This window comes from Balaenoptera borealis, assembly GCF_965194805.1.
Source record: "Balaenoptera borealis genome assembly, chromosome: 3".
In the NCBI taxonomy this organism is placed as follows: Eukaryota; Metazoa; Chordata; class Mammalia; order Artiodactyla; family Balaenopteridae; genus Balaenoptera; species Balaenoptera borealis.
Genome location: NC_138866.1, coordinates 169,850,523 through 169,873,401, shown reverse-complemented (window position 1 = coordinate 169,873,401; position 22,879 = coordinate 169,850,523). Strand labels below are relative to the sequence as shown.

The 22,879-nt window shown below is 38.2% G+C and overlaps 1 protein-coding gene across 6 annotated transcripts in view; it reads right to left on the bottom strand.

Annotated features, from left to right (window-relative positions):
- The window catches only part of PLXDC2 (plexin domain containing 2), a 421,308-nt gene that overhangs the window by 323,822 nt on the left and 74,607 nt on the right, over positions 1 to 22,879 (bottom strand). The gene's annotated exons all lie outside the window — the stretch shown is intronic.

Below are 22,879 nucleotides of genomic sequence, written 5' to 3'. Positions count from 1 at the left end.
CAACCTTCAGTTACGTCTGGTTGCCTACCCAGCACAGGCCCATCTCTGAAGTTGTATTTCAAGGTCATCCACAGCTTGATCTCACTATCTTTCCAACTTTATCTTCCTGTAGTACCAGGTAACTGAAACTCTTGCTTGTGAGAGATCAGACTCCTGCCCTAAGAACAATTTCATACTTTTGCCTGAGTTAGAGCCTCAAGCTTCCCCATCCTGCTATTGGCATATGGCAACATAAGATAAGCAACATTTGCTATACATAATGCATTGCAATGTTGCAAATCAGGAAGGCTAGTAATGCCACCACACAAACAGAGATTTCGAGTTTTTATAACCACTGAGAAGTCAAATGTAAAAGGCATTCAGAGCTGAAGGAAATGTGTTAGCTACTGCTTACACTGTGCCGAAAGCCACAATTACAATTGGTGTCCCACAAAGCCAATGCCACACCACATAAGTGGGTTAAACACTCTCCCAAAGGTGTTCTGCAGATGGAACAGTTACCAAGGACTAGTCACTGCCTCTTTCTCAGATGTCAATTTGACCAGGAGCCCTTACTCATCCAGAGAGAAATCCTATTTAGATAAGCCTGCCCAGGGATGGCAGGTCCTCCTATGGAATGTGACAATAAACCCGCATTATTATCTTCTTGGATTTCCCTGTTTTTCTGACTTACATTCCAGCACTCTATTGGTATCCCAGCAGAGTTATGGTGAGACGATATTAAGAAGCCTCTGTCTTCAGGAAACTCACAACTTAATAGGAGAGACATATACAAACAACTGATTATAACATAACGTGGTATGTGTTACAACAAATGTTAAGCTCAAATAACCGTGGGGACATAGATAAGGGAACAATTCATTCTGCTGAGGGTGAGGTAGGAGGCAGGGGTTAGAAAAGAGTGGAGAGTGAGGAGGTATCATGGAAACTGGCCCTTACGGATTAGGTGGAATTGACATGGGGAGATGCATCAGCATGACCAGAGGCCCTGGCATAGTCTGAGGATGGGACGGAGCAGGCAGAAGGTCTGGAGAGGACAATGCAATGTGGGACTGGCACAATACATGACTTGGTAAAAGGGACGATGCTTAATTTGTGGGTACTGGGAACCATTAACTTGCCCCACAAACAGATTTATGTCACACTTTGGAAAAGACAAACCTAATGACAGTTGTGGAGGATGGACTAAAGATGCAGAGGACCAGAGACGTTAGGCCAATTCTAGGTATAAAAAGTTGAGTCAGGTTTAAGTCTCAATGTAACTGGAGAGTGGGGAGCAGATGCCAGAGACATTTCCAATGTCAATAAGAACATCAAAGATCCAAAATTAGAAGATAAAAAGTGCTAAGATGAACTCTCAGTATCTGCTAATATCTGGAAATATTCTAGAATATGATCACTGTGTTGGAATGGAACGGGTAATAGCCACCCTGCTAAGCATGTTATATACATTATCTCTGGATGTTTCCACATTCCCATTACAGATGAAGAAACAGAGGCTAGGAGACATCAAGTGAATTGCCACTGAGACCCAATTCTGTCACATTCCAAAGCAAATGGGGAGTGAGGGAAGGCATGGTTTGTAGCATTTGCCAATTTCCATGGTGTAAACATTCCACTGAAGTCACTGACTGCTGAGTTGGGAAGAGATATGCATAACTGGTCCTCAAGGAGCCTGTGTGAGCCGGTCCCAGTGAACTACTGGATTGATCTGACAAACATATTGGCAGGCATTATATAAAGCAGAGGCTGGCAAAGTGCAACCACAGGCCAAATCCAGTCAACATCTGTTTTTGTAAATAAAGCTTTATTGGAACACAGCCACACCCAAATGTTTATGTACTCCCTGTGGCTACTTTCACATTGCAATGGCAGAGTTGCATAGTTGCAATGGAGACTTGATGACCTCCAAAGCGTAAAATATTTATTATCTGGACCATTACAGAAAATATTTGCCAACCCCTGATATAAGTGTAAAACAGGCAAAACGAATTTATGCTATTCGAAGTCAGAATAGGGGAGACCTCAAGGGAGGTGAGCTGGAGGATAGTGATCAGAAAAGAGGACACGGGACTTCTGGGGTACCAGGAATGTTCTATTTTTCCATCAGGGTGCTGGTTACACAGTAAGAAGATATCATGCTTACAATTAGAATATGTGCATTTTTTATATGCAGATTATACTTTAATACATAAAAATGTTTTTTAAAAAAAGAGCAAGATGTTCTGAATTTTAAAATTCTGTTCATCAGTGATTTAAACTTTTCCTTTTTTTATATCAGAATAGAATTAAGACATATTTGTCTGTTTGGTTCACAACAAATCCTGATGAATTCTATATGTATCCATAATAGCAGTAACAGCACCTATCTACTGGGTGTTATTCTTGCTAGAACTTTCCTTCTGATGGTTTGTATTAATCTTGTCCCATCTCTACTGCCCTTGGCAGAGTTTTCTTGGTTCTATCTCCACTGTTCTAAAATGTGCTTTCAGAATGCGAATTCCTTTGAATGGCATTGACGTTAAAAGGCTGTTTATGGGCTCAGTGCACATCCTTGGGGAGTGACTCTTCACTGCTGTGATTATCATGAACAGGACTCAGGAAAGTGGGAGGCAGGTCAATCACATCAATTTTAATATTCTGTCAGGTGACTGCGCTAAGACAAAGACATGCCTCGCTGCTGCCGATCACCTGGGGCAACAGCCCAGATGTGCGCTGGGGCCAGAGGAGCAGCCAGCGCCAAGCCTGGGCCCCCACACGTGATTCCTGAACACGTGCACCTCCTCTGACCGACGCTTAGGTTCTGTATCTCCCTCTGAGATGAAATGAGAGGGGTCATAACTCACGCTGCCTTGGGCTCTTCCACCTGCCAGGTGCCAGCTTGGCAATTTTGCAGATTAGAGAGGATATTCCTCCAGCTCCAGGCCCACACCACCTGTCGGCTGCCAGGGCAGAGTGCACTCTGGCTTTAGCAGCTGGCCAGCCTGTTACCTGATGGCGATGTGCAGGAGGACGCGGTGCCTGTGAAGCCTGTGTGGAGGCCATCCGGATTGTCAAAGGGCCTTAGGTTCCCACTGTCAGCATCTACCACCCGTGAACTCCAAGGCCAGCCCAAACCACAAAGAAGTGGTGTTGAAGATGAATGAGAAGAGGCCAAAAGCCCTCAGAGTGATTTGTTTAGTATAATCATGATTTTTAAAATTTTTCTACCTAAATCTTCAGTGGGAGCCAATTTCCTCTTTCTGGAAAAGGAGCAGCCCTGGGGCATTAGTGAGGCCAGCACTTAAAGCTCGGCTTTAAGAGTCAACATACCTCTGTATTGTGGCAGCCTGGATGGGAGGGGAGTTTGGGGGAGAATGGATACATGTATATGTACGGCTGAGTCGCTTTGCTGTGTGCCTGAAACTATCACAACATTGTTAATCGGCTATACTCCAATATAAAATTAAAAGTTTAAAAAAAAATAATAAAGTCTACTTTGACTGATATAAAAAAAAGCGTCAACATACCTCCTCAGATATATGAGAGATGATTTCTTTGGATATTTTTTTTTAAAAAAGAAACCATTGAAAGGTCTGCTTCACTTTAGTAAGTGAATCACAAAAGGAGTAGAATATCATTTAGGTCTGTATGAAGATCCTCAAATTATATATAGTTAGGTGGCTCTTATGTCAACTCTGAGAGCCCCTGAAAAAACAGTGTAGAAAGCAACCAATTACACACTGCTTTGGACAGAAAACACTGCTAAATCAGTATACCACATTTTTCTTTTGTGCCTACCATACCAAACATGGAAAGAGAAGAAGAAATTGTGCTTCTTTTGCCAGCAACACATCCTAGCAAATTATAACTGAACTTGAGTGGAGGATTGAAACAGAGTCAGGTCATGAGTGTGAATTAGGTATATCTTTGCTTTCCATTAAGGTGACCAATGCCATTATCATAATAGGAAAGCTCACAGCGTGAGCACCTACTATCAACCAAATGTATAGCAACTATATGCAGAAGGTACCAAGTCCCTTTTGCTGAAGAAGAACTTGGCCTTGACATGGGTTTAATCACTTGGCTAGGATCCCACACATATCAAGTGGCCTAGCCAGAAGTCTGATCAGGCCTAGCTAACAAAGGTGCATGTTCATTACCACTCTTGTTTGGTTTACACTGATTTTCTTCCTCTAGTCTGCTGTCAAAATATTACCTAGCAAAATATTATCTATTGATATGACAGTAACGGTATCCTAGAGAAAAGGACAAAGGTGAAAGGTAACTGAACGTGCCAAAACCTCTCCAAATCACTTTCGAATTCACCCAAAGTCATGGACTGGATTCTGCATATCTCACATGTGATGGATTATCTAAGCGGAGCACAGTGAGTTCAGGAGAATGTTTGGTTTGGAAAGGATGGTATTCAAACATGCTCAGAAGGAAGGCGTTTTTTATTCCCATAACATTCTGACTTTGGGCTTCACAACTAAAACCTCCAGTGTGAGATATGAGAGCAATCTATCAAAAGATTACAATTTATTTAAAAGTCATTTCATGTGGAAAGCTACCTTTTGTACTCCTTCAGTTGACTACACATGTGGTTGGTGTCTCACTGTGCACGAGAAAACATAATCCTAAAGCAGAAAATCAAAAATAAAAGGAAATCAGAAAATGCCATATAGTGTGCCAAACAAATAAAAATAAATGAAAGAAGTTGAAAAGTCTTTGAAAGACTTGAAAGAGATTTGGAACCTTGTCAGAAGAGCCTCTCTGATAACTCCAGTTGGCTGATTGCATGATCTTGGCATAGAAAGGAACGCTAGAAGGTAAGACAAGATCAAGAACAGGGAAGATGCATATTGTACCAAGAGAAAAGAAAATAGCGGGATTGGGAAGAAAGACAAGAGGAGAGAAAATAAGCAAAAAAATCAGACCTTTGGAAAAACCAAGAAAATAAGTAAATCAGGAGTAAGAATAATATCAGCAATTAAGCTGGTATCTGTTACTTTGTCAAATTTGTAATTAAATTGCAAAAACTACATTCCATGACACAATGAAGCAGGAAGGAATGTTGACCGGAGACCCACTGGGACGGGTAGGTTATTTGAACCGCATGTGATGCACAGTATCAAAAATCTATTTGTACAGACATGCAAGTCCTTCAGGCAGGAAGTTTTCATTAGATTTCATTATTTAATTTAAATACACACACATACCCAAACTTCCCAAATTAGAAGGTATTTCCTGTTTCTAAACTAAACACAGTTATATTTCCCAAATTTGTTGTCCTTGAAGATCCCCTCATTTCATTTATACGAGTGTGGGGGTTTTCAACAAGGTTCAGTCACAGATATGGCGAACTTGCAGGAAAACCTGAGAGGACCCTGTATGGCAGGAAAAGAGAGTCAGAGGTATTATAGACAGTGGACCTTCTCCTCCCACCAAACTGTCTGACCCTCCTGTGAGGCCTGCAGCAACGAAATCGATAAGGGAGCTGGTGAAGTTCAATGTGGACCCTGCAGAGGGCAACGGCCTGAAGATATAGCTGTACCCCACTTTCAATCCAAATGTATAGGAGGCCAAACCTAGGTGGTGCTGATAGTTACTGACATCATAAAAAGTTGCTTCTCCTTTCAAAAAAGATTTGCTGTAGGGTTCCTTTAATGAGAAAGCCCACCTGAACGAACATTTAAAATACATTTTTAAATGATTTATGTGCACCTTTTAAATAATACATTAACTGGGAATTGGCCACCAATGTGCACCTGTAAAACGGCTGTTTGGCTGAAGCTTAAGGACAGTCATTAAAACCAGCTTGGCTCACAGCCTGGTGCCTTAGGCAAATCAGGGGCTGCTCACCACGTTCAGAGATGAGAGCGGGAGGGAGGAAGGCAGCGGTGGATGCTGGAGAGGAGAGGAATGTGCCAGCTGGCGCATCCTCGTGGCTTCTGAAGAGCGCGAGTTCACCTCACAGGGGTAATGGGATCACTGAGACCCCTCTTCCTACACTGCATTTACACTCTGAGTCAACCCAAACAAGGTCATTTGACAACCAGACAAGGTTTCCTTCCCCCGAGTTCTCGACCCCCGAGTTCTTGCTGCTTCCTATCCCATCTTTCAACACCTGGACCACCTGTTGTTTTTCTTTGTAAAATCTCTGTTTTCGCTTGTTTAGCAATCTTCCCAAACGTAGCTGACACATTTTACAAAATCAGTGTACACCTCTGCCTATCATGGAACGGCTATTTTTCTTTCAGTCTTACTGCGTATTTGGAACAAGTCCAGTGTGCTTGAAATTTTAAAAATCTGAGTATAAATACCAGCCTCATTGCATTTCATTGATAAGAGTCAACATATCCTCTAAGTCAGCAAATATTCCTCTTGACAACCATGAATTATGCTAAGATCACAGAGTTAAAGACCTTATTTGTGATTTGCAGAGAGCTCAAGTGGAAAAAAAATCCCAGCTTTTTTTTAAAAAAAAAGAAAAGTTTCTTTCCTTCTTTAAATCAGTAAATGTTTGCTCCTAAAGTTCCATTTCCAACTGAGATATATCATCCCCATTTTAAAAACTGATTTCAGTCAGCTTCTTAATGAAATAATCTCCCAAAATGGAATTTTAGAATTTGGGCCTAGAAAGAATATAATACCTCATATTTAAATGGTATTAGGGAATTTGGGGAACTTAAAATGTACCAAAAAACCAAACCAAAAAAACCCACAAAGAAAAAAAATGTGCTGGGAATGAAATCCTAGGGGGAAAAAATAAAAGGAAGAAATGAGAATGGAAATGAGAACGTGGAATGTGCTCTTTCAAGAACATGAACTGATGTCTGAAGGACCCATTCCCCAGGACACTGGAGAAATTTTCCTTCTGGAATCTCTCAGCAGACCAACCGCCCAAGAAAACTCAGCGCTATAGCAATTTCAGAATAACAATTGCTGGAACAGTCCTAGCTACAAAGTGATTTTCAGCAACTAAACATGAATATCCCAGAGAATGAAATGCATCTGGAGAACACTACCACAAAGTTGCAAAGGAAACTATTCTCTCTTCCCTTTTCTCAGGACATGTAACCAACCGGCAGTTTCAGTGGCTATATTTCAGAGTGCCTGGATGAAAAAGCAGATTTGTCTTTTTTTTTTCTTCCTGACCCATAGCTTTGTGCTAGCCATTGCTTATGCTCTGATTCTGGCCCGAGAGAAGAAAAGCTGATCTCAAGTCTATACTTGTGTACAAACAGCTTCAAAGTCAGAAGGAAAGAGACTTAGGGAAACTTTAGAACATGATTTTTAAAAGATTACTTTTTAAAACTGTATCAGTCGGTTGTTAAAAGGCGAGAACCAATTTCCACAAAGAAAAATAGATTCCCTTGGCAGTCTATTTAACCTTTCACGTTGCTGAAAAAGAACCATATAATTCTATGTACAAAAGGCATTTCTAGAACCACTTCAGGCTTAGGCTAACTCTCCCAAGATAGAAATCTGAGAGCTGGATATACATCAACTGACACTCTCTTGAGAATGGGTCCATTATTAACGGATAAAAAGCCTTTATCTCCCTTCTGGCTCACTCTACGATGGAAGAGAGGACAAGGGTCCTCTCTACAATAAAACCCACCAAGCCTAGACTGTTCTCCCGTCTCCCTGTCACAGCAAGTTCAGCTGAACTAAGCCCCACCCAAGGGTGCCCTGCAGCTCTGACACACTTCACCATCAGATGGATTCCCAGGTGTCTCCACACTGTCAGTGGGATGTGAGTGCTCTGTATTTTCTTCTGCTCACTTACCTGTTTTCCTAAATTTTGTAATAAACATGGATTGTTTGCATTAAAAAAAGCTATTTCTGTAAAAGCCTTAATTACATTAAGGTACTCATTCATTTCCGGCTATCTAAAGCTAAAATCTTATAAAATGGTATACAATGCCCATCATAAGCTTGTCCCTACATCCTCCCCCAGACTTCAAGTCCTTCGCCACCTATCATGAACTTAAGATTTAGTGCCATTGAACTTATTATTATTCTAGGAAGATATTACACCTTTTCATGACTCCCTGCTATTGTAAATTTGTCTCTTTACCTGAATTGCCCTTTATTCTGCCTTCATCAGAAAAATATCATCTCATCCTTTGAAAGCCAAGTCAAATATCAATTTCCTCTGGGAAGCCCTCCCTACCTCTTCTAGGTGGTGTCATCCCCACCTGCCCACAGTGTGTCCAAGGCATGTGGTTCATAACCTATCATGTTTCACTGCGCCTTAGTGCCTTGTGTACTAGTTTCTCAAGGTGAGGTTTACCTTTTCTTTAATCTTTTTTATTCTCAGAATTCTAGCAGAGCACTTGGAATGTGTTAAACACTCAAAATAAACTGGATGAATGAATGAAAGAGTAAATTTTGTCAGGAACATCAGTTTTATGGTAAGTTGGAGGGCAGTCGAATAAGGTCAGAGAGGGGAAAGGTACCTGGGACTCAGGCAGTAAAATGAGGATGAAGAAAGAGATGGAAAGAGCTGGGACAACAATTGTTTTTCTTGCTTTTATTTGCTTCCATGGGATTGGTATAAAGTCACAGATTCATAATCTATGGAGACTAATGTGTGAGTAACTGGCAATTTTGCTTCTCTAAATTCACTTCCAGTACAAGCCTGCCAGGTAGAAATGTATTCTGTGTCACCTCCTTTATGCTCCAAAATTTCTATATTTACTCCTATGTGTCCTATATTGAAAAATAAGGGAAAACAACCAACTCTGCCTGATATTGTGGTTCACTTGTTCTGCTTAATGCACCCATGTGCATGCACTAAACGTCCATATGTGGGAACTCTTCTGATTTCAGCGGATAGGTATAACGAGCGTACTGCTTAGCTGATAAACTCTGGCACAAAACAGTCACCCAAAACCCCCGCAGGCTGCATGTTTTCTCATTTCACTGTGTGGAAAACAGCAGGCAAATCCAACTCAATGAATGTTATTCCTCACCTAAGTACCGTCCTACAGAGGCTGATGAAGGCCTGTTTTGGAGTGGGCAGATCCTGAACAGAAAAATCAACTCATCAGTCTGTGACTTCAACTACTGCCCCCACTGCAATCTCTCACTCCAAGAGGGAAAAAGTCTGTGCAAAATGCAGGTTAGTTAAGTAGAATATAATTTGGCATAAAACTCCGTGATTAAGTACCCAGATATTGTCCTTATTTTCAAGGAGGCTGATGCAGATGTCGTTTGCTTAAAAACAACAGCAACAGCAAAACAGACCAACACTTCTACATGCTCTTCTGGTCACTGAATACACTGAAATGAATAATCACTCCTAGCAACTTCCTTACTGTTTTGCAAGTCTGTTATTATACCTCTCAGACTGTCCACACACAAGGCCCATTCAAAACAGAATTGCCTGAGTGCTACAATGTACCACCAGTGGGCAGAGGCTACTTAGCTCTCCATGCCTTCAACTTCCTCAGGATTCCAGCTGAGCTGCAACAAATTTGACAGACTTTCCTGTGGGACCTGGGTGACCTTCTCTGGTGCTTTGATGTTAAATACAGCTCACTGGTGTCACAGCTGGCAGTTAAGTGAGTTAACTGTGCTGTCTGGAGCAGGCCCACAAATCTATATTCTCTGCAGTTGCAGTTTGCAGACCTTTAACTTCGCCCTGATCTTGCATCCATTTTCTGTCAACCTCCCCCAAAGCATGTAGAGGTAATAGATAAGAAACACAACTTCGCTGTCATATGAAACAAGCCATTATGGTATCCCTATGGATGGTAATAAAATGGGCCCTAGGAGACTACATCTGCCATCTGGAAAGTAGAGTAGGTTTTACTAGTGCTAACTCTTCACCTGAATTGCAAGAGAACTCACAGGCACCAATATCTATGCTATAAATGCAGGAATAAACCGTCAAGAAGTTGAATGTCTTTACCGAAATCTATTCCTCGGTAGAAAAAAAGTAACGTGGACACAAGTGTTCAGTCATCTTTTCAGAGCTCCTCCAAATGATTTACACAGATCCCTGAGGGTTAAATACAGGTCTGGGGATTAAAAGCCTTTTTTCAAAAAGTTTTATTCAGAACCATATTAATTCTTTCACTACTCAGAGAAATCATTTTCTACTTCTGTTTCAATGTTTTCACCTATGAATGGATAAGGACATTATGGGCCAATGTTATATAACCTTGCTAAGGAATCAGGGGCCTCCCCTTATCAGGACTGTCAGCATAATTGCTAGCCTGTACATGAGATTTGAGGGAAATGGATAAATTACGTATTAATAACTAACAATGGGGGGAATCAGTTGAAGATTATCAACTTTATTTTATACAAAAATAGAGCAGCATTCACATCTCAGATTTTGCTAGAAAAAAAAGTCAATCAACCTTTTCAAGTGGAAGCAAAGATAAGGATGGTTCAGTTCTCTTACCCCCATCCCCATCTTCTATTGACTGTCATGAATTTTTTAAAAGTTATCTTTACTTGCCTCAGTTTAACACTTGGGTAAAATATTTTTTTCTGCCTACTTTGAATAAAAAGTATTCAGTTTAATAAGTATGTACAACAATACCAAGCCCTCAGAAGAACATGATACAGCACAAAGAAAGATTATATAAATCCTTGGATCGAGTTTTTACTCTTGTGGAACTCTTCCATAAACTCTTCTATTGCGTTGAATATAAATGTATTTATATTTTGTTAAAATGATTTGGATAGCCATTGTTCTAATTAGGCAAGACTTTTCTGACAGTATATCTAATACTAAGAGAAATTTCAACTGTTATGTGATATTTGGGGTGGATAGTCAGTGAAATAAATCTGTTCACAAATACATGAAACCTCATTCTTTCTAAATAAAGCTAAAACTCAACAACATACTTTCTGCTTAATGCTGGCAGTTGCAACTTCCTGGCTTAAAGAAATAGAGCACCAAACAGTTTATAAAATGACTCAAAAGATTTCTCAAATATCATGAGCATCCTTGGCCAAATAGCATTTGGATGAGTTAAGAATAAACAACAACAACAAAAACTAGTATGTATATATAACCATCAGATTTCCTTTGAAATCCCAAAAGTCTCAAAATTAAGAGGTTAAGAGAGCTTTGTAGTTAAGAGGCTCACGGGGTTTGAACAACAGCTCACTCATTTTTTCAGCCCTCAAAAATATTTGGTACCACATCTGTTAATAAGGAAACAGTTCGATGAGTCAGTGTCTGAGCTTTCATTGCCTTGAAGGCAGTCCAAAGTGGGAATTTCTGGCACTTTAGACCAATTTTATGAGCTTTAAAAACATGTTGTAGTTTTAGAATCACTGAGCTGTATTTTGCCATTCAAATCACTAAGTCTCAGATATGCTCTCTAAAGTGTCAATGGTTTATTCCCTCTTCCTAAGTAAGGCTCATCCCAGCCAATTAAGCCATAAAGGAGAAGCAGTAGGACCAATCCAAAGTAAGTACTCAAGTCAACCTGAATAATTAGTAGAAGAAAGGCTTCCTACCAGCAACAGGTCTTTCCTACTGATCCCCAGGACAAGGGTTTTTAAAAAACATCAAGTAAACAGCATTGGTTTGTGTCTAATTACCCTCCACTCCAACCCACACATGTAATCCTACACTCAAGGAACAGCCCCATAAAGGATAAGTTATGATAAGCTTTTAACCACACTGGCAAACTGTCCCTCAATTCACAGTGGGTAAGCAGAGGCACAAGTGGCTCCAAGGCCACTGTTGGCCTGGAGAGTGCCTTCATGGACATTAGAATCGAGTGTCCCTGCATTTGGCACTTAGGCACAGTTGTCCAACTGGCCCCAGAATGCAAGCTGGGGTCCAGCCCCTCACCTACCTTGGCCAATGCCTCTGTGCAGAGCACAGACCTCACAATGGTTATACAGCAGCCCTGTTCTAGCCCCAGTGACCCCATTCAGCTAGAGCCAGAGCCTTAAAGAAGAGAGGAAAATAACAAGCATAATTGAGACTTCAGTGAGGAAAAAAATGAAGCTAAAATTGACATGCTATGCTTTGTTTTTGTCCAGTTGCATATGATGCATGGCTTAAGTCAACTAACCATCTCAGAATCACATCTTCTCGGAATCCTCTCCAAATCCCTGGGTCAGTGTCATGGCCATCCAGAGGGAGGAAGGATCTCAGTATTTAGTTATGAGGAGAATGGTCAACAGAGATGAAACTGCCCCTCTGAAATATCTACAAAAGAGTAGTACTCTGTGCTTGACTGGCTGTCTCTTATTGATATAGTGTGAAACTATTTCATCAATTTTAGCTCATAATAATTAAGATGATTTTGTAAAAGGCCACATCACAAATTATGTTTTTTAAATTATGAAACTGAAAAGTTGTTTTTTAAAAAAAAAATCATACAAACTGAAGTGGAGTAAAATGCTCACTTAAACAGAATAAAAATGATGAATAGACTATAGCCAGTCATTTTGAACAATTAAGTATCACAATGATGGGTACCAGAAAAGACCTCAGAGGTCAGGAGACAAAACTCAAATGTCTAGGGATTTAACAAGTACCATTAACAAGTGTAGATTGCCATGTGTAATGAAACCAAGATACAGGCGCAATGATGAACAACTATGGGTGTTGGGCCTCAATGTTGGGAATCAGCAAGGGGTGGAGAGAACAGGAGATATTTGTTCTATTTATTGTGGACTGAATGTTTGTGTCCCCCAAAGTTCACATGTCGAAATCCTAATCCCAACGTGATGGTATTTGGAAATGGGGCCTTTGGGAGGTAATAAAGTCATGAGGGTGAAGCCTTCATGAATGGGATTAGTGCCCCTACAAGAAGAGGCCAGAGAGCTAGTTAGCTCTCTTTCTGTAAAGTGGGGACACAAGGAGACAGTCCTCTGTGAACGAGTGAGCAGGGCCTCACCAGACACTAAATCTGCCGGCACCTTAAACTTGGACTTCCCAACCTCCAGAACTGTGAGAAATAAATGTTTGCTGTTTAAGCCAATAATTTATGGTATATTTGTTACAGCAGCTCAAATGGACTCAGACAGCCTCTAAAAGTGGTAAAGTGGTAGCAACCTTCAGCTCCAGTCATGTATTGCTATGCGGGAATGTTATTGTTATAAAATTATTTGGGTGTGTGTCTGGGGTGGATAAAAGTGGCAATTGATTTTCTTTTAAACCACTGGTCCTGAATCAACTTTCTGGAACTATGCAATACAATGTATCTCTGGCTTTTAAAACAAAGCCTTACAAATACTGGAAGGTAGTTTAGGATGTCTTTGCCTAATCTTTCTTCTGCATTAGACTAAATATTGCTGCTTTTTACAATCATGGACCTCACCACCGTAGTTGCCCATGTGCAGTTTGTTAAATGTCAGTATTAAAATATGGTGTCTAGAATGGAGTACCAGATAGAGTTTAAAAACACAGTAACAAAAGTGCAGGTTTAAGTAACAAACAGCACAAAAGAAAGGTAAAATAAACTAGGTCTTAGGGGTCAAAATCGCCACTATCAGCTACAGGTATATTTCAAAAGAAAATGTGTAAAACCAACCATCTCCACAAGAAATAATCATGGATACAATAGACATTGCTTCCTTTTTCTGAATTCTTTTTGCTTCTTGTTTTTTAATTGGGTAGATTAAGTATCAGCTCAATTTGTTAATTGCTTTCCTTAAAACAATTTACTATTAATTATAGTCACTGTTATTAGCTGTCTCCGAATCTTCCAAGCTGCAGATGTTTTTACAGCAGGCTCCCAATGAGATTGGCAGTTTAGAATATTCTCTGCCAGCAAGCTGCATTCCTTTCAGCAAGTGCCTACCTGCAAAAGACTGTCCTTTCTAAAATAAGGTTTTTGTGCAAAGGAAAATAAGCACCACACTGTAAATGCACACGTAATAGCAATTAAAACTGAAGGGTCTAATATACCAATTTTTATTTTCACTTTTTTTGGGTAAGAATCCTACGTAGTGCATTGATTGAAAAGCCATTTTCAAACAACACACTATCAGGAATAAGCAGAAGTCTCTTACAGAGAGTGAGACCCTCTTCCATTGACATTTCTCCATAATTTATAGCCACAATGGAATACAGTAAATACCCCATATTTACAAATGCACTAAGCTTATTTTATGTTTATGTGATTGACACTGCACTTCACATGGTGTGTACTAATACATCAGATGTGTTCAGTAACTGTACAGATTGTTTCCTGTGAGGAAACAATTATTACCTCCCAAAGGCCCCATACATCATACATCATGCAATAACTTCTTAATGATTTAGAAATAGCAGTCTGTTACCTGCCACTGAAAAGGAAGTCATCCTTACATATGCCCTTTAAGAAAGCTGTATTTGCTGTTTGAGGTAAAAAGAGAGTATAAGGATCAATTTACTTTGTACTTACCCTACAGGAGTGTCAATACCAGAGTACAGAAAAGCAATGACTGCGTTAATTTATTACTTTTCTTTAATATGCACCTTCCCCCAATTTTCAAACTTCCCAATCCCTACCCAGGCCAAGGCAAGCCTCTATTTTTTGTTGTTTTCAAACATGTATTAAGTTCAAACTTTGTTTAATTAAAAAATAGCTGCATCAATTTGCTCAGCTTGTGTTTAATATACTTGATGTTAGAAAATATCAGCATGCTCATGGTCTTCTAGGCTCCTCTCTGTTTCTCATCATTTTCATGGACTTCCTTTTACAGATTTTCTTACTACAGAAACTGTGGGGATGCTGAACTCTACTTACTCATGTGCTTCTCATTACCTAGGCTTATTGGAAGCTCCATCTCTCCTGCAAAGCTTATTTTCAACTAGTGCAACCCAGGGTAATTACATTCTATTCTAAGAGACAAGGGTGGGACTTCCTGGTTCTGCCATGAACCAGCTGTATGTCTTAAAGCAAAGCTTTTTTGATCTCTCACAGCCTAATCTCCTCTCTTGTAAAATGAAGGACTAGATGAAAGTGGCATTACCTAGTATAGCAATCTAAACTCAGGGTTTGACCTGCTTAACATTTCTGGCAAGAAGATGGTATTTATGTAGTTACAATACACAAAATTAACCAATGGCTGAAATGGAGTGTAAGAACTCAATTCATAGATTGAAATCGTAAAAGGCTGACTCCAGTGTTGGGGCACCTGCAGAGAAAGGGAGGAAAAATTTCACTAGTTCATTCAAGCCCAAGGAGAAATATGGTGTGCCCAACTTTGCATCATTCACCAGGAGGGTATGTGCTGTGAACTTTGCAAATCAGGTTCACTGCTTTTATCTGAGGGGAAAACTATGTGTGTTTTCTTTGTTACCCAGTTCTCCAGTTTATGAGCTATTCAGAGGAAGCTGAAGCAGAATATAGGCATTTAATTTATTTTATTGTAATGCATTCAGATGGGTAGGTTTTAAATACCCATTAAGAAGTTTACTCAGCTGTTGACACAGATCAGGGACTTTGGAGAATTAAAGGTCTCTAATAAGAGACCCAAACTGTCTGAATCCCTTTCTTACAGATGTGAGAAAGCACAAACAGCCTGAGCTTAAAAGGACAGTTATTGAAATTCAGATTGAACATGTGCATTTAACAACTAGAAAGTGCATTCACTTCTCATTGCTAAAAGGATTGGGGCTTAACTGAGTCAGACATTTTAAAGAACTGCAAAACCATCTGGGAGGATTCATGTCCAAAAGTCAAAGGAGAGTCATAGAATTTGATGAGTATGAAGCATGATTTAAGTTTCTGTAATGTTTTTGATGATTAACTTCAGGGTGAATCTAAACTATCATGTAAATACACTTTAGTTTATAAGAAGGCCTGGCAGAACTTAGACTGCAACCCACCAAGGACATAAAAGATCCTTCATTTTGCTACAGTAGTGTATGAACCCCAGTTCCACGCTGCTTCTGTTGCCACATTCAGAGCAACGCTCAGGTTCTGTGGAAGTACTCTTGCTCAAATGGCATGGCTGGAACAAAAGCAGGAGTGAGAATTAAGTCAAGTCCTGACTGAACAAACTCCACAATTTTTCAAGAAGAGTTGAGACATTTTAAATACCAACCTTCCAACTTAAATGCTGAAAATCAGTCAACGGTCACTCCTGCAAGTGAGCCTTTTATAAAGAAGAAATGTCTTCAACTCTTTTGGCAATACATTTATTATTGCTAAATATCACCGTTTTTCAATGGCTTTATTTAACCACTGCTGCTAGAAAATTTCCCTGTGTTCTGCTCTTGAGTTTTACTGCTGCAGAATCAGGAATATACTCAGATCAAATGATTCTTTCAACTATAAAAAAATCGTAACTATGACTATAACTTCTATGTTTGAACATCAAATGTATGCCAGGTACTTCATATATTTATTTCTAACACACTGATATTTGAGGGGAAGTTTGAGTTCACGGCAGCGCTACGACTATGTAGCTCTGTGAGACTTGTCTCTGAGCCTCAATTTCCAAGTCTGTTAAATGGAAATAAGAATAATAGTCACTTCATAGAGCATGACCAGGTTTAAAATAGTAAAAAGCTTAGCACAGTGTCTGTAAATAATTGTCAGCTGTTACTGTTGTAAGATTTACCTGAGTGTTTTCCCAGCTTCAGCTTCTCACCCATCCATAAGTATTTTAAGAAAACAAAGGAAAAATTTCTTCCACATAATTTCTCCATCAGCATTTTATCTACTTTGATACAGCTCACTACATTCTTACCCACAGAGCATTTACAAGTCAGATGCACTCTGTACTATGCATGGTGTGAAAGAGGTAAACACTTAAGGACCAGCTGGCTGTTAGACCCTAGACTCTGAGGCAGAGAGAAGGGGAAAATGAGCTGTCTGTCCCTATGCACGTTTTCTGATGTTAGCATGCTTTAATTAAATGGCTACAGGGTGGGGGGACTTCAGTTCTGGAAGTATGGAGTAAGCACATCTCCCTCTTTTCACACCTAAAACCCTGGTTAAAATAAATAAAACCAGCAGCAGAAAACTCTAAAAGGTAGAGACAAGAAGGCAGACTTTCTGGGGATCTTGCTATGCAATGAATGACTCATTGACCTATCTTAAAAGAACTGATGAAAGTTATTCCAGTAGAGAGAGAATGACAACAGAAGAAAACTTGGAACATCAGAGCAAAGAGAGGTCAACAGAATAGGTAAGGATATGGGTAAATAAAATATACTACTCATCTTCTCCTGAGTTTTTAAAATTCTGTTAGATGTTTGAAAGCAAAATTATAATATTTTTCCAATGTGGTTCTCAACATAAAGAAGACACGTTAAACACCTAACACACTATCAATAATTTCATTAAGTATAAGTGTTCTAAATATGCCAATAAAAGGACAGAGATTGGCAGAGTGGATTTAAAAAATGCCCCAACTATATGGTGTCTATAAGAAACTCATTTCTAATATAATGATATAGGTAGGATGAAAGTAAAGATGCACCATGAAAATACCAATCAAAAGAAAGGTATAATATCACATAAAGTAGATTTCAGACCAAAGAAAGTTACTGGGGATGGAAAGGAACATTACATAATGACAAAAATGTCAGTGCACCAAGAAGAATAGAAGAGTGTATGATTTCAAGCATAAGGATATGGGGATAGACCTTGACTACTACGCTTAATATTGGTGACCTTGGGCTTTAGTTTTCTGTAAGTTTCTCTAAGATTCAGTGTTCCCATCTCAAAAAATATGGTAATAACAATGCCTGTGTCCTGGGTTGTTCAAAGGTATAAATGAGGTCATTACATAAAAGTACCAAGCTATTGTTTGTATTTGTTTTCCCCTCCACTACCCTATAAATTCTTTGGCCTGAAAGCTGAAAATGGACACAAGAAATCCTCAAAGTAACCTTGACTTTTCAACTTTTGATATATTTCTTTCTCATGAACGGTCATGAGTTTTATTTGCAGAGCACAGTGTTTTGCTGTAAGGAAAAAAATGTGCTGGTAAATTGATAAAGATCTTGGAAATATAGATTCCAATTAATTTTAGGAACCATTATGTAATGATGGGTGAATCAATGGAAGATCTGTTGACACAGAATATAATAATTACATATGGTAATGCAGTGGAATCCAGATCCTTATATATTTTCACCTGTCTCTTCTTTTCAGACTTAAAATAAGAAGGAAGGGTAAAGATTAAGAGAAATAAATTAGACCATGCAATTATTATTTAATATTCCACAAAACAAGAAGACTTGCAAAAAAGAAAGAACAAAAAATTGTCATTCAAGTAATCCCATTTAACGTTTCCTTCCTCCCTCCCTCCCTCCCTCCTTCTTTCTCTCTTTCTTTCAAGTTTCTGTGTGTACTTTACATCTTCCTATCTGGTGGGGAATGGAGGCTTTTTTCCTTTTAAGCATAATCCTCATCACTGTGTGAGCGTGAGTAAATGTATGTGTTTTAACTACTCTAACTCATGTGATTCCAGTAGAATTAAAATAAGCTTCAGTAGAAATTAACTTTTCTATTTTCAGACTTAATAGTCTAGGCTAGAATTTAACATCCCAAAAGACACTATAAAAGATTAAAAAGAAGATGAAAATGAAAAAAAAAAACAAATGTATTCCCCCACAAAAGGTATACTACCACTTGCTATTGATAGATGACAGCACAGCACCCCAAAGAGTAGGTACTACTATTTTCATCCATCATAATTGATTAAAAGAATAGAACGAAGCAAAGGGATTTACAAATTTATACAAATTAAATTTTAGCTTAATTTTAGGAAATGACTTAGCTACCAAATGGGTTACTAAATGAATAATTGAAAATAAATGAATCAAAATAAAATTTCAAATAACCTAATATTAAGCTTGAAATTATACTTTATTAATAGAAAAAAACTGATGTTCACAGGCTTTTTATGGGACTTTAACTTGTTGTGTGTTGTTGCATTCAAAAACATTCAGATACTCTGAAAACTTGGGAGATCTCGGACATCAGAGCTTATTAAACGTCAAGCTCTCTCAGGTCAAAGCTGAAGAAAACAGTCTTTAAAGCTGCATTTTAGATAATTAAACCGCCTTAGGAAACAGTTCCAGATTAAAATAGCTCCAGTTCCTGGTTTTCTCGACTATACACAGTTAAAAGAGCTAGTAATTTTTAAAATATAATTAGAGCACTGGATGTTTATCAGAAGGAAAACTCACTGTCTAGCTAAACATCAAGCTAACTAGTTCATGAATTTATTTTTTCATATTTAACCACTGTCATGTCGCTATTTCCATGTTCTTAGACTTTATATACCACTAACTTCTAAAAGAATTTGTGGCAGTTTAAAAATTGTGTTAAATGTTAAATATGTTTGTTTTAAAAATAAATAGAATATAGACCTTTAAGAGGAGCAAGGAAAATAATTGTTACCAATATCTGTTTTATCAAGATGTTACTAATATCTTTGCTCCTGTTGACCATGGCCACTGAATTTGACTCTGAAAAAGAAAGTTATGATATTAAAGTCAAATGTATCATAAAGTGATTAAGGCAATAATTAGCTTTTTACTTACATGCATCAGAGATTTTTTTTTTAATTTTTAAAATTTTTAAATTTTTGGCCATGCTGTGTGGCATGTAGGACCTTAGTTCCCTGACCAAGGATCGAACCTGGGCCCCCTGCAGTGGAAGCACAGAGTCCTAACCACTGGACTACCAGGGAATTCCCAACATCAGAGATGTTTGATAAATAGTTTTTATATTCACCTCCCAAAGTCTCATTCTCTTCATGGTATAGCAAAATTCCAGCTAAGGTTAGACAACTTACTAGAAAGTTCAAAAGAAAAAATTCAGATTGATTTCTGCCCGTTTGAGTAACCTGACTTCGAGATGAGTTTGTAAAAGTCTACATTTATAGACAAGAATAAAATAAGTTTTTGTTTGTTTGTTTTTAAATCTCAACTGGTTTATGGAAGGACAGGCAAAATGAAGAAAAAGCATTCTGCATCTCAGCTCTACTGCCTCTGTACACTCAGACTGAAATCCTTGCAGAAAGCCAAGCAAGGGAAATGCTTCAGGGCCATTCATCCAAAGTCTTGAGATGCTGTGATTGAAAGTAACATGTGGAATCAGTTTGAGAAAAATATAAGTCAGAGGAAAATGACATGAGTAATAAACTAAGATAGAGTGGAGACTATTAAAAAATGGAAATAGCTTCAGGGAAATATTTTTAGATGCAGCAGACAAATTTCAAAGCTGGAGAAACAGAATTTGCTTACACAGAACATACACTCTGAAATATTATGTATCTATCTACTCACTACCTGTATTTGCATGAAATTGCTTTAAATACTGATCTGTAACTCCAAATATACTGTAATATACCTCACTGATAAAACACCTTTGTTCTTTAATGAACTGAAAATAGAAAAAGAAGATCATATGTTTCTTGGCGTGGTAGGAAAAGCTCTGAACTAGAGGCAAGAGAACAGGATTCTACCTTAGCCACATGGACTGTCCTGGCTTCAATAGGGATGTCATTTAACTTCTCTATGTCTCTGATCTTCTAACTATAAGGTGAAAGGAGATGACTTCAAAGATCCCCCATCCTCAAACTGTGAATCCATAAATCTAACACTTCCCAATGCTTTGGGTATTTAACAAAGGTTTTACTGAGGCTAACATGATAGTTTTTACTATCACGAGGAAATTGACTCAAATATAGGATAAGATATTTGGGAAATTTTCTAGGGCAAAACAATAACCTTAGAGAATTTGAATGAGACAGGTAAAAAGGTCTTATTTTAAATTATGCCAGAGCAAATTAAAAAAAAATGTTTAGAGTTAAAAAGAGGCATTGCGTATTTGAAGTTAAATGAGAATGGTGTTGAGAATGTATATCTTAAAACGCATAGAAGTGAAATAGATGTAGAAAGGTAATCTTTAAAGCTTTATTGCATTCAGCGGACACAATTTCAATTTTTACTACTATTCAGAATGATCAAAAATCTCACTGGTTACAGAGGTCCTGATTATAGAAGCTCTTCTAACACTCTTTGGAAATGTCCTTTGCTTGGTGCTTAGGAAGATTTAACACTCCTAAGAAATACATCATAGTAAGATTCTGATGAGTAAAAGGGATCAGTTATAAGGAATAATAAGTATTGAAGTTCAGGATCAAGATGGCAAGCATTTGTGTTCCATCAGAGGTACACATAACCCAATTTGAAGAATGCTGATACAGAGTAACTACTAATTACCTGGAGATACATCTTACATATATTATCTCATTTATTCCTCACAAAAGTCTTTTAAGACTACCTCAGGATATTGACCATAGTTTTTCCTACATTTCCAGGGAATGGGGTGTTCAAGAGAGAGGACACTGAAAACTCTATTCCTACAGTGAGAAAGATAGTCTTACCCTTCTTTGTTGAGCATTGCTATTATTAAGATCAGCTAATTTAATTTGTCTTAGTTTTGATCATTAAGCAATTTTTTTATTATAATTTTATCACCATATAAAGTTCCCTTCAAGGAAGGAATACACTAACAAAGCAATCTTTATGACTGTTCCTATGGTGTGTGTAATGTAACTATTAGCATTCTATTTTGCAGGTCAACCTCTCAAGAATTTGCATGGTGTGAGTTACTGCACAATAACCCAGATTCTATGGATAAGAACTGAAGCTCTGGACTGGACCTATGAATAAGGTATTAGCCTCAGCAAGGCTAACAATCCCTGAATCAAAATCTCAGAAATGTTGGTAACTATTGTGTGGCAGAATTTTACACGCACACACACAAACACACACACACACACACACACACACACACACAAGATCATGACGCTAATTTCATTTCTTTGTTTAGATTTGTTTTTATCTAGCCTAAACTAGTCTTTACTTCTGGTTCATAGAAAAAATAAAGTGAATCCTGGAGTCTTACCACCTCAGCATTATAGAATCCAAACTCAAGTTAGCAAGAAGAAAAAGATTAATAAAGCTTGTAGAAGCCAGCATATATTTTACCAAAGTCACAAATCAAAGTTGACAGCAGCCTGGCAAGAGATTAGAGGATTGATCAGATGACCAGGGGAGAATAGAATATGACCAACAAATTTATTTCCTCTCTTTACTCGCTCTCAATTATTTGATTATTCATTCATTCTTTCATTCATTTAGGTATTCAGTTACTCATTTATTTTTTTTTATTTTTTTTAAATTAATTTATTTATTGAAGTATAGTTGATTTACAATGTTGTGTTACTTTCAGGCGTACAGCAAAGTGACTCAGTTTTATATATATTCATACACATATATCTATTCTTTTTCAGATTCTTTTCCCATATAGGTTATTACAAAATATTGGGTTCAGTTCCCTGTGCTATACAGTAGGTCCTTGTTGTTTATCTATTTACATATAGTAGTGCATATATGTTAATCCCAAGTTCCTAATTTATCCCTCCCCCCACCCCCGAATTTATTTTCAAATGGTTCCAAATTGTCAATGCCTTTGAGCACCTGGCAAAATCAAATGTATATTCTCCCTAGAGGAAAATACCTCCATCCTAGACCACAAGGGATCCCACGTATAGTTCTTCAAATGGTCAGCAGCACACAGTCAAATATAATCAAGCACACAAGCAAGGCACCACGAGCGAGAACCTTTTAAAACAACAGAACAAATAGACAACATAAAAAGACTTTCACAGATTTCTGATGTCTGAATTATGAGACCTAGGCTATAAAACAATTATGCCTACTATATTGTTGTTGTTTTAATAGCTGGGGTAGGGGTATTAAAAAAAAAATTCCTGGAGAAAGCTCACTTCTTTTTTTTTTTCTTTGAATTTATTTATTTTATTTATTTATTTTTGTCTATGTTGGGTCTTTGTTGCTGCATGCAGACTTTCTCTAGTTGTGGTGAGTGAGGACTACTCTTTGTTGTGGTATGTGGGCTTTTCATTGCAGTGGCTTCTCTTGTTG